The sequence below is a fragment of the Malania oleifera genome, chromosome 13 (assembly GCF_029873635.1).
Source record: "Malania oleifera isolate guangnan ecotype guangnan chromosome 13, ASM2987363v1, whole genome shotgun sequence".
NCBI lineage: Eukaryota > Viridiplantae > Streptophyta > Magnoliopsida > Santalales > Ximeniaceae > Malania > Malania oleifera.
This window is the reverse complement of record NC_080429.1, coordinates 36,181,155-36,194,672: the sequence shown is the minus strand read 5'-3', so window position 1 is coordinate 36,194,672 and position 13,518 is coordinate 36,181,155.

The window sequence follows — 13,518 nt, the reverse complement described above, 5'->3', positions numbered from 1 at the left end:
CCACCGATTGTGCTGATAGGGTGTGCAGTTATGGGTGCTTGAGTGTATCATGTGTTCCACTGTGGAATATTTTCAGCTAAGTAATCAAAGAATGATAATACCTTATCTGGATCCTCACTGACGGGCTCTCCATTAGATATGGTCTGGACAAAGTACTTGCAATCAGGGGTAAGAGTAATATAAAAACAATTAGTTAACCTCCATGAGTCAAACCTATGATGTGGACAAGTAATTAGTAGATCCTTGAATCGCTCCCAACAAGCCCGAAATGTCTCGTCATCCTGTTGCACAAAATTAAGAATTTGTTCCTGCAAAAATTGAGTTTTCTGTGAGGAACAAAAAGCATGTAGAAATTCACGCTCCATATCAGACCAATTAGTGATAGAGTGAGGTCTCAAGGACTGAAACCACATCTGCGCTCTATCCTTCAAAGAGCCAAGAAATAAACGTAGTTTAGTAGATTCATCAGTTCTAGTACGACAGAAAAAAATATTGCTAGTCAACTCGAACTCTGACAGGTGCCGATAAGGGCACTCAGATTTCGTCTCGTAGAACTGAGGTAGCAACGACTTCCTCCCATGCTGCCTCATGAAATCAAGTTCTTCATTAGGCAAAGTGAAAGAGGATGCAGTGGCATATTCAAGCTGCAAAAAGTCCATTATCATGCGTGGTGCAGGTACAGCCATATTTATGTGTTTATATTTTTCAAAACTCAATCTTTTTTTCTGTTTTTGTTTTCTTCTTCTTTTTTTTTTTTTTCCTTTTTCATAAAACTAATAAAAATGATGGGAAAAACCCTAACTTGAGACTAAGACCGACGTTCCCCAGCAACGGCGCCAAAAACTTGACTCACATGAAAAATGAGCAGCTCGAAAGCTATCCCAAGTATAGGAGTTACGTCGTGTAATAGTCAGCCCAAGAGCTACATCGTCTCTTCAGGGAATGCATTTTAATCTAAGATTTTACATTTTTCCAATCGAAAACAAAAAGGTTACTAAACTCAGTTCAAATTCGGGATTTTTCAGAATTGTGGAGACTTAAACAATAACATAAATTAAAGTCCTAAAACTAACATGCTTCGAATTAAAAAGTAAGAATGAAAACTCTAATCTACCTAAGGAACATCAACACACGCACTAAAAAATGACAATTTTGAACCCGAAATTAAAAATACGTAATGGAAACTCAACCAAATGCACATGCACGCAATAAAAACCAAATCTTTAACATAGACCAAAAATTACGAACCAACATAACAATTTAAGATACGCAAACAGTAACGGAACACAATAAAAATGAAAACTTTGGTAAGACTAACCCTAAACTAATCGAGCTTCAATCAAAAATTAAACTTTAAAAGGGTAACTAATTTAATTTCTAAGACAAAGACAAATAGATAAATAAATAAACACTGTAGCAAAAATGAAGAACATAACTAAACATTCCCATAAAAAGTCTTACTTTAATAAAGATCCCAAAAGTAATCTAAGTCTAAAAGAAACTTTAACAATTTAAAAATACTATCCAAGCAAATAATAATAATAATAATAATAATAATAATAACAAAAAAGAAAAACTGAAAGAAAGGAAAAGAGAAGGAAAGAAATTAAATAAAAAGATTGAAAAAGAGAGAAATAGAGAGAGAGGGAGAGAGAGAGAGAGAGAGAGCAAAAGAATCCAGCCATGGAGGGTCTTCGGGTGGATCAAGCAGCAGGCAACTACAGCAGTTGTGCTGTTGGCCATGGCTGTGATGGTGTCTGCTGGTGGCTGGTTGTTCTCGGGTGCTCGGCTACTATTGTAGCTGGTCCTTTGGTTTGTGAGTGGAGCTGCTATGGTGGAGCTAAAGCTGGAACAGGGGGATGCTCTATTACGAGGTGTTGAATATGGCACATGGGTTGCAGAGAAGAGGATGAAGCTGCTGCTGGTGGCCTGGCATGAGAGAAATTTTAGCTAGTGCTCAGGAGGAGGCTGACCTGAAGGTTATGCGTGGAGAAGCTCGATTGGGCAAGAGAAGTTGCAGAGGAATGAGGGGAAGTTGAAGGAGATTTGGGAAGAAGAAGACTGAGTAGGGAGCTGAGGAGATAAACAAGAAATAAAACTTCAAAGAGGGAGATAATAAAAGAGAAGAGGAACAGAGAGTTGAAGAAAAGAGGGTAGAGGGGAAGGGAGAGTGGTGCGAGAGGCACACCGAAGAAAAGAAGAAATAGGGGAATAAATAGGTATGGGAGAAGGAAGATCTATCCTAGACCCGTGAGACCCAATTGGACCCAGCTGGAGCTGACCCAACCAGGCCATGCATCGGCGGGTCACATCATAATTTAACTTTATATATTTTTTTTTCTTCATTTTTGCTCTCCGCGTTCACAACCAACTTTGACCTTCCTGGAGCCTATTCCTCACAAAACTCAAAACATGGAAGTTGTAGATAATCCTTTTCTTTTTCTTTGGAAATTTGAATCTTCTCAATCTGAGGTCAAACGGAAAAGTCATGCACGAAATACAAACAGGTGCGGGTTTTGATTCCCGGGAATTTTCCTATGATAAAAAATTACCAAAAATTCATAAATTATTTAATAAAACTCAAAAATGATAAATACAGCACTATATTAAAATATGGGACGTAATTGGACATTTAATTAAAAATATAAGCCGTAAAGCCCGAGTTAAGGTACCCAATTATGCAATTTTGGCTCGTAATTAGTTGACATGTCAAGCAATGTTCTACAAATCTGGCAATCTCCCTCTTCATGTTACTCGACCAAAAGGATTCTCGCAGATCTCTATATATCTTTGTGCTTCCTGAATGAACAGTATAGAGAGAACCATGAGCCTCCTCCAGAATCATCTTCTCAATCTCTGCGTCATTAGGTACACACAATATAGTGTGACATATGAGAACTCCATCCTCAGAAACATTGAAATTTGTTTGCTGCTTGCTCTATACCTTCTCTACAATTTTTATCAACTCTACGTCTTTCATCTGAGTGACCTTAATTTTCTCTTGCAAGGTTGGTAGAATAACCAGACTAGCCATGAATTCCAGGTGGTTTCTGTCCATTAACTCCACACTCAATCTCTCCAAGTCCATCTTGATCTGATGTTGTACCACAATTGCTGATACCGACGCACCCACTGATTTCCAACTCAATGCATCAGCTACCACATTAGCTTTTCTTGTGTGGTAACCAATGGTAAAGTCGTAGTCCTTTATCAATTCAAGTCATCTTCAATGCCTCTTGTTCAACTCCTTCTAGGTGAAAAAGTACTTAAGACTCTTATGATCAGTAAAGATCTCGCACCTTTCGCCATATAGGTAGTGTCGCTGGATCTTTAATGCAAAAACCACTGCTGCCAACTCCAAGTCGTGCGTAGGATAGTTCTTCTCATACTCCTTGAGTTGGCAAGAAGCATATATAATAACTTTTCCCTTCTGCATTAAGACACACCTGAATCCTTTCTGAGATGCGTCACTATAGATCACGAAACCACCATCCCTTGATAGGATGGTCAATACTAGGGCAGTGACTAATCGTTGCTTCACTTCCTAAAAACTCTGCTCGTATTTCCTAGTCCACTCAAACATTATGTTCTTCCTCATAAGTCATGTCATAGGGCCTGACAGTTTAGAGAATCCCTCGACGAATCGGCGATAGTACCCTACTAGACCCAAGAAACTTCTAACCTCATGCACACTCTTCGGTTTTGCCCAATCAACTACCACCTCTACTTTACTCGGGTCCACTAAAATTCCCTCCCTGGACATTACATGTCCTAGAAATGCCACTTGTTCTAATTAGAACTCGCATTTCTTAAATTTAGCAAACAATTTCTTTTCTCTAAGTACCTGAAGCACCAGTCTCAAATGAGCTTCATACTCTGTAGGGTTCCTCGAATCAACCAGGATGTCATCAATGAATACCACCATGAAATTATCTAAGTACTCGTGGAACACCCTATTCATCAGGTCCATGAATGCCGCAGGCACATTTTTCAATCCGAACAGCATAACCAAGAATTTGTAATGGCCATACCGGGTTCGAAAAGCAGTATTCGGTACGTTCTTTGATTTTACCTTCAACTGATGATACCCGGATCGTAGATCAATCTTAGAGAAAACTTGTGTGCCCTTTAACTAATCGAACAAATCATTAATACGGGGTAACAAGTACTTATTCTTCACTGTCACCATATTAATTTCCCGGTAGTTGATGCACATTCTCATCGACTCATCCTTCTTCTTTACAAACAACACCGACACTCCCCAGGGTGATACACTCGATAAGATAAAACCTTTGTCCAAAAGTTCCTGTAGCTGCTCCTTTAGCTCCTTTAGTTTAGCGAGAGTCATTATGTAAGGCGCCTTAGAAATTGGTGTCGTTCCTGGAGTTAACTCAATGGCAAACTCCACCTCGCGATCAGGAGGCAATCCCGGTAAGTCCTCAGGAAAAACATCCTAGAACTCCCTTATCACTAGGATATCCTCCAGCTTAAGTCCCTCCTTTGGTGCTTCTTTCAAAAATGCTCGGTACCCCTAGCTTCCCTCCAGAAGTAGCCTCTTTGCTTGAACCACTAAAAGGATTTGTGGTGTAGAGCGCACATATGACCTGACGAATTTAAACTCCTGCTCCCCTAGAGGTCTAAACACTACCTCCTTCCTATGGCACTCAATACTCACATAACCAGATGCTAGCTAGTCCATCCCCAAAATAATGTCGAACTCATGCATGTCAAAAACAATTAAGCTAGCATCCAGCCTTCTCCCCTAAATCTCCACCAGGTATTCTCTGATTACCTTACTACACCCAATAACTGACCCTGTCGGCATAACCACACCCAACTCGGCATCTAACAACTGTGTTTCTACCCCGCACAATTTAACCAATCCCCGATATACAAATGAGTGCGTTGCACTTGATTCAAACAACACTACAACACTATTTGAAAAAATGGAAATAGTACCTGTCACCACGTTGCTAGCTTTCTCAGCATCTCCCAACGTAAGCGAGTACACCCATGCCTGAGCAATGCCCCTCTAGTGATGACCTTAAGGTGCTTGGTTACCTCCCCGATACTAATGCTATGGAGGTGTATAATTCAACGTTGCATAGTAGTCCCGCGACAGATGTTGTAACGACCTGCTATTTAACTAGTGGTTTTATATATATATACTGCAAAGCTTATAATGCTCTGATACCTACTAGACTAAACAAAACCATCAACCTAAGCAGCAAGAAGCGAAATTCATATAAACACAATCAAGAAAATATACAATACCAGAGTGCTAAAAGGATCCTCAAAATATACATATATGACGACTTCCCAAAATACCCTCAACTGGCTAGGGCTATACATAAATACTCCCCAAAAAAATACTTACTCTATTGACAAAGCAGTACTGAAGCCCCTCTATCTGCGAGCCTAATCTGCTTGCCTACCTGGATCACCTAAAAAATATTAAAGTAATGGGATGAGTCGACGCTCAGTAAGACGAAATATGTTATCGTTAGTGTGTGGCAAATGAGTTACAATACTGAGAAGATCTATTTCTATATAAACACATATAACTGAATCTGAAAATATAGTGCAAATAATATAATAACCATCATCCCATGTTGCTTAACATAACTGTATTTTTAGGTTTCTATACATAATACTTCTACTATACATAAGTACGCCCTTTGTTACTGTAAAACTATATATACATATAATAGCTGAAAACTTCCCTAGATGGCTGTATGTCATGATATAACCCCTCATGATAGGGTTGTGCAGCCCGAAGGCGGGATCTACCCTGGCTGGCCAACCAGGAATAAATCACTATACTCCATCAGTGTAATCAGCACTCCTCAACCCATATCTAATGGGGAGCCTATCCGCTCCTGGGCATTTGATGGACCTACATACCACATATTATCTGAATAAGTGGTTGCACTCTGTAATGAATATCTGTATATAGCAACAGTACCGTGCTCTTCTATTATATTCATCAGGGTCTGATACTAAATAATACATTACTATATACAATCTATATGTTTTACCATGATTCTGCAATATCTGTATTAACCATGACGCTGTGATAAACTGTATCTGTATCTATTGTATTTCTGAAATAAACTGTAAAACTATATGTCATGGTATTGAAAACTGTATAATCATGGTGTTTTGAAAATACTATAAAATATATTTCCTATCTGTATAATCTGTAAAACATAATCCTAAAAATACTGTAAAAACATGTTTATGTACTATACTTATATTCTCATGCCACAAGGTAATTTAAAACATTTTAAACATATTTGATAAAATGTATAAATTCCTACTTAGAAATAATAATCTGATAAAAACATATATTTCATACTGAAATCATACTAGTATTACCTAGCATAATATATTTCACTTATCTGATTTCTACTAAAATCTCCCTACTATGAAGGGTCCTACACCCACAGGATTCTCCACTCAACACCTTGAAAACCATAAATCTCAGAACAAAATATCATTATTTCTACGTCTATTACATTTTCTACAACTACTACTAAACCAAATTTTTCTTAAAAGACCTTACCCTGAATTTAAGATGTAATCCAACTTCGTCCCATCGACGATCCACTCCAGCAAACTTGGAGAGAATTTCCTCATAAGCGTCATGGTGGCCTCAGATCATCGATTCGGTACACGACGAGGCCGAAATCAAAGAGAGATGGAGGTGGAGCCATAGAAGAGAGAGAAGGAGTGAATTTTTGTAAATTTTCTGCGTAAAAATCCAACTTTCAGCTATTTATAGAGTTGGAATCGTCGACGAGACACGTCACCTCGTCAACAAGTCTTGTAGAAAATTCGTTGACGAACCTGCACTCTCGTCGACAAATTTTAGACTTCTGAAAATCCTTTCTCGGTATCTTCTCATTGATGAGACAGAACTTCATCGACGAGATCCTAAAGAACGCTCGTCGACGAGATCTTTTAGGTGATCGAGCTTAGAAAGCTCTGGGAGAGGGCTTAGAATTTTGTGAGTGGCTGGAAGAACTGATATATGTATAGTTTACGTTAAAAATTTTTGGTTATGTAATATAAGTGAATGGTTATACATTTTGGTTTGTATATAGTACTCTAGTATTTTATTTGAGGTATTTAGTTATTTTCGCAGCGTGAATGGTATCAGAGACGTGTGATTGGTCTCATCACACCCCAAGCCCCACCTTGCAGGTTTGGGCGCGTGACACTATATCTAGTTTGAACACCCTACTTGAACCAAAAGAAAAGAGCTACGTTTGAGTTTAACTTTCAAATGGAAGTCTTCCTTCATTTCTCGACAACAAAGTAAAACCAAGCTCATGAGTTTATTATCATAGGTCAAAACAAGTTTATAGGATCCCCTTTTTTATGTTCCTATGTCCCTCATGTGTGACAACATGATAACATAAAAGGAAAGAGAAGGGTGAGGTTTCTCTCACTTTTTGGCATAATGGGCCCCGGTGGGAGCCTCGCACAATGGGCTATTAGCTCAATGGTAAAGGGCACCCTTGATAATTGAGTTGTTGTGCATGCGATGTAAAAGCTCTTAATCACTTAGTTAGTTCGATGTTCTCATTAGCACAACCCGGCCTGAGTGTGGATTTGTGATGATGGGAACATTTATAGATCCATTAGTAATTTAGCCTTAGCATGTTGACAAACTAAGTGCTCCCCTCTTAGTCGTACATGTTTTTTCTTTCCTAATCATCAATTTATCATCATTATCATTTTTTTTAAAATCAAATCCTTCCAAATAAAAAAGTGCTTCCTATTTGAAAAAAAATGTGTTTCTCTTTCCTATGAGATGATTGTAGATTGTTTTCTTATTTGCATTCTAACATGGCCTTGCAATCATCTTCACATTGAACCAAGAATAAGCTTTGACAATAGTAATGGTAGCATCTGCACAATCTGGATCAATAGTGAAGTACCACATGCCAGCAATGTAGTTTCATCAATTGCACCCAAATCTGTTGCATTGTTCCTCAGCAACAACAATGATTATAGCTACAATGATGAGCTTCAGCCACCCAAATATGCATACAAATAAAACTCAATACTTGACAACATTACATAAAATGCATACCCCCTCATACCCCCTCATTGCACAGGTGAGTTTTGATGTAATTTTTTTTTTATTGCTATTGCTCCTTTTAACTTTCTCAAGCCCTATCTTAAAATTTTTTGATCATTTTAATTCAAAATTTTTTTTTGACATTCTTGCAATGTCAAGATTATTTTATTGCCCCATTTTCATATATTTATACATACAAGGTTATTAGAATATTATATGATATATTGTTGCATTCTTATTGCTTACTTGAAAGAAATATTAGAAAAGTATTAGTGCATGCACATTTTTTCCCAACATTAATAGATTGCATTTTTATTTTTCTACGTCGAAGCATGTTATAAATTTGCATGTTGAAATACAGTTGCTTTTGTATAAAAAGTTCTGAGCATATTGCATACAAAAAACCTAGCACATGAATTTGGCAATTAAACCAGTACAGACACATTTGCTATTACTCCATTAATATTAACATAACATATTTCAATGAATTTCAAAAATCTACCACTAGAATATTACACAATATAGAATAATACTTATTGCTTGATTGTATGAAATGTTATAAAAGTATTAGTGCATGCACAATTTTTGTAACATTAATACATTTCATTTTTATTTTTTCTGTGTTGAATCATGTGATAAAATTTGTGCACTGAAATATTGTTGCTCTCGTATAAAAGTTTTAAGCTCACTACATAAAAAAAAAAATTACAGAATTTGACAATTAAACTAATGTAGATACATATGTTAATACTCCACTCCCTATTAACATAACATACTACAATGAGTGAAGAGGCAATTCCATGAACTTCTTTTTCTAGAATGGGTTAATTTGGTATATTAAATTGTTATGTAAAAAGTAGAATTTTTAGGAGGAAAAAAATTTAGTTTCCTACACTTAAAGAGATGACATTTTTTTAAAAAATAAATTCTCATTAGATAAGACGTAGGTACAATTATTTTACCTTAATTATTGTTAGATTAATCAAACTTAACCATAATCTAACATTTAGAAATATAAGGCTCTTCAAAATAGAATCACAATCAATACATCTTAGCTTAGAAAACAAAAAATTCAAATTGCTATTGTTATTTTTATATTAATACAGAAATTATGATGACACAACTAAAATATTGAAAGTTTATGTTTGGTGATAGGTAATCCTCTTAGAGAATTTATTCAATACTTAGATGAGATGTTGAATCACATATAACATGATTTATAAAGTTGGAAGGAAATGAAACCTAAATCATCACAAAAACAATATGTTTCCACACATGCGACACACATACCCTACATTAGTATTACAATAACGTGTAGAAGACTTTAGAAAAGAGCTGCATAGACATACATAATGCTTATATATGCATTCAAATGACATGTCGTAAGGATATGAATTGACTAGTTAGAGATCGATGAACAAGGTAACCTTTTGATGGGAATCCTGAAACATTATATTTTGATCTTTACACTAAATTCACCATATTCAAGTGATTGTATCTTATCATTGGTAGTTTCCATTGTCGAGACAAACACACATGATTCCATTATCTTCAAGATGACTAAGCATGCTAGTTGCTACTATCTAGTAAAATTGATATATATAGAGGGGGCAACTAATACACAACATGGTCATATTTAGAAGGTTAGTAATGCTTTCACTTCAACATGCTTCCTACTCTATTTTATTGTTGTTCGCTTTCTCCCGTCATTTTATGTTTTTTTGGGGGATTTGGTTGATATTAAAATTTTAGAGTGTTGAAGTGAAAAAGTTGAATCTTGATCTTTATATACAATTTGCAATCACCTATAATCAAGGAAATCTAAAGAGTATGGAAGACTTTGGTAGTCTCTGGGATCTTTTTCAATGTTCAAGTTAGAGTTAAGATGGACTATACAAAATTGTAACCATATATAGTGTTTTAAAGAGAGTCTTGCCTATACTCTCCTCCCTCTTTGTGCACGTGACATTCCTCTCGCTAATTTATTGATTCAGCGGTTGTGGTCTTCATGTGGAGTTCAATGCCTCTTTATATGTCTTCTTAATTCTCTTGGAATCACACACACACCCTTATTTCTTAGAGGTGGTTCAAAAGTCTCCCTGTTAATTGCCAATGACTCCTCATGGCATGTTGTCATGTTATGCTTCATCCAAGACTTCAACAAGGGATTAAAGAGATTTTGTGGAAAGAAAAAAAGGAGAGGAAGAAGATTTGTGTGATGAAAGAGGAAGTATTTGTGTTTTGAAAATGGGCAGAGTTGGAGAATACTTTGCAAGGTCTCATAATATAAGAGAGGATTTTGCATGGTGATGGCAATAATTAATTATAGTATATTTATAAATTTGATTGTCAAATAAAATTCAAGATGAGTATCTAATTTATGGACAAAGCGAATTCAATTATTTCTTTTTATAAATATAAAATTGTGGAATATTAGGATTCAAAATTTTGAAGCATTTTGAGGAGTAATTAGCCTTTTCTTTATTAGTTGATAAGATTTGCAAAAGTGAAAGAAAAAAAAAATGAAAAAAAAAAGTGTTTGAAAATTGGTATAAGCAAAAGAAAGTAATGTTAATAAGCTTTGTACAAAAAATAAAAGAAGTGATGAGCTTTCACATTTTGCAATAAAATAGTAAGTTAGCAGGTGCATTGCACAAGAATTTTTTTTTTAAATTTTTTTTACCCTTGTAATTTAAAACATATTTCTTTATTGGGACAAAGTTGTTGCTTTGAATATGATATCTATTGTTATAAAAGTGCAACTCAAAAATGACACTTTTTACATTTAATTATTTGGTGAAGATAGACGTTTCATTGCGCAAAACAAATGAAGAAATCTTAAGAGCCATTTGGTATCGCTGTTAAAAATTAGTGAAACAAAAATTAAAAATTAGAAACAGAAACTCAAATTTAGAAACCGATAGCCTATTAGGCTAACATTTATAAAAATAATACAAATTAAAATTTTAATTAAAAAAATGCTCATTTTCATATTTAAATCAAATAGTATTATAAAAATATGATTAAAATAACAAAATTGCAAATACTACACATTAAAAAATTACTATAATAAAAATACTTAATTGTTCTACTTTCAAAATTTAATTTACAATAAATTTATTGGATATAACAATTGAAAAATAGTAAAAGTTTGTAATAGACTTTATTATTATTATTATTATTATTTAATATATATTTCTTTTAATTATATTTAAATTCATATAATCATTTAATTTTGATTTTAATTTAAAAGTGTTTAAAATAAATATTTTTTTCCAAATAAACTATTTTTGGATATTAAAATTTTTAGTAACATGTTAACAAAACAACTGAAAATTACAAAATCTGATTTTCAATTTTTTGGAAAATAATTGAAAACCAACAATGGAAACAGAAAATTGACAACATAAACGAATGTGTTTTATAATATGTTTTTAATGTGTAGAAATAGAAGCAAAAAATAGAAAACAACAATGACATTAAACTGACCTTTAATTTAAGTTTCTTAAACGATAATGCCTATTAATAAATGTTAAATTTGGAGGAGAAAATAAAAATCTTTATTGATGCACACATATTACAAGGGATACAAGGGTATATACATGAGATAATTGAAAAAGGGAAACTGTATATTTTTCTATATGGAAAGAGTATATTTCTCTAATACTCCCCCTCAAGTTGGAGCATAGAGATCCGTAATGGCCAACTTGCATGATAAATCTTGAAAATGTTCACGATCCAAAGTTTTGGTGAAGATATCGGCAAGCTGACTATGGGTAGGAATGTGCTTAGTGAAAAAAAAGGTCAGCCCGTAACTTCTCACGAACAATGTGACAATCAATTTCTATATATTTTGTACATTCGTGGAAAATTGGATTCTAGGCAATGTGAAGAGCCACTTGGTTGTCACAATATAAGAGCATAAGCTGAGAATGCAGTATTTCAAGATCATTTAAAAGAGTTTTGAGCCATGTAAGTTCACATATAGTTGAAGCAACTGCATGGTACTCAGCTTCAACGGAGGAGCAAGGCATGGTAGTTTGTTTCTTAGTGTGCTAGGAAATTGGACTAGTGCCCAACTGAATGAAAAAATTAGTGGTGGAGCAGCGAGTGAGGGGACAACTAGCCCAATCCGAATCAGAATAGGCTGAGACTTGAAGAGTGTTGGCAGTAGGAAAAAATAAGCCCTGTCCTGGAGAAGTCTTAATGTATCGAAGAACACGTACAACAGCATCATAATGTGGCCATCTAGACTGGTGCATAAATTGACTGAGAATGTTGACTGGAAACACAATGTCGGGATGAGTGATGGTAAGGTAGATCAAATGTCCAACGAGTGGCCGAAACAAGCTTGGATCGAAGAGAAGAGCACCATTAGTATTATTGAGCTTGAGATTTTGTTCCATAGAAAAATGGGCAAGACGAGCACCAAGATGACCGCTATCAGTGAGGATGTCAAGAGCATATTTACATTGATTAAGAAATATGCCAATGAAAAAGCAAGCAACTTCGAGGCCAAGGGAATATTTCAATTTGCCAAGATCCTTTAGTTTGAATTTCTAAGCAAACATGACTTTGAAAGTGTTAATATCAGAGAGATCATTACCTGCCATGAGAATGTCATCAGCATAAACAAGAATGAAAGTGAAAGACTGACCCTGAGAGCGGGTGAAAAGAGAATGGTCGGCCTGAGATTGGGTGAAACCCGCAACAAGTAAAATAGAAGATAATTTAGAGAACCAATTGTGAGAGGCTTGCTTAAGACCATAAAGAGATTTCTGAAGACGACAAACACGAGTCTCCCCCTGTTTGCAATAACCCGGTGGAGGGAGCATATAGACCTCCTCATCGAGGTCACCATGGAGAAAAGCGTTGTTGATGTCCAATTGAAGTAGATGCCAATTCCGAGTTGCAGCCACTACAAGAACACACCTAACAGTAACGAGTTTAGCAATAAGAGCAAAAGTGTCATGATAATCTAAACCTTCTACCTGAGTGTAGCCTTTGGCCACCAAGCGAGCTTTGTCTCGCTTTATGGATCCATCGGCTCGAAGTTTGTTTTGAACACCCATTTACATCCAATTGGTTTTTTCCAGGTGGAAGGTGTTGAAGAACCCATGTATTATTGGTTTCTAAGGCTTGGATTTCATAAGCCATAGCATCACGCCAATGTGGGTGCAACACAGCTTGAGAATATGAAGTGGGTTCAGGATGTTGGGACATAAGAGAAAGAAAAGCCAAATGTTGATTAGAGAAACGATGATAAGATAAAAAAGAGGAGAGACAATGAACAGTACTTGAGGAACATCTTGAAACTTGTGAAGCCGTGGAGGACTTCGGTAAAGTAGGGCATATATAATTAGCCAAGTAAGAGGGATGTGCGACAACTCGTTTAGACCGTGAGGAGGTAGGTGAAGGGGGTGGTGGAG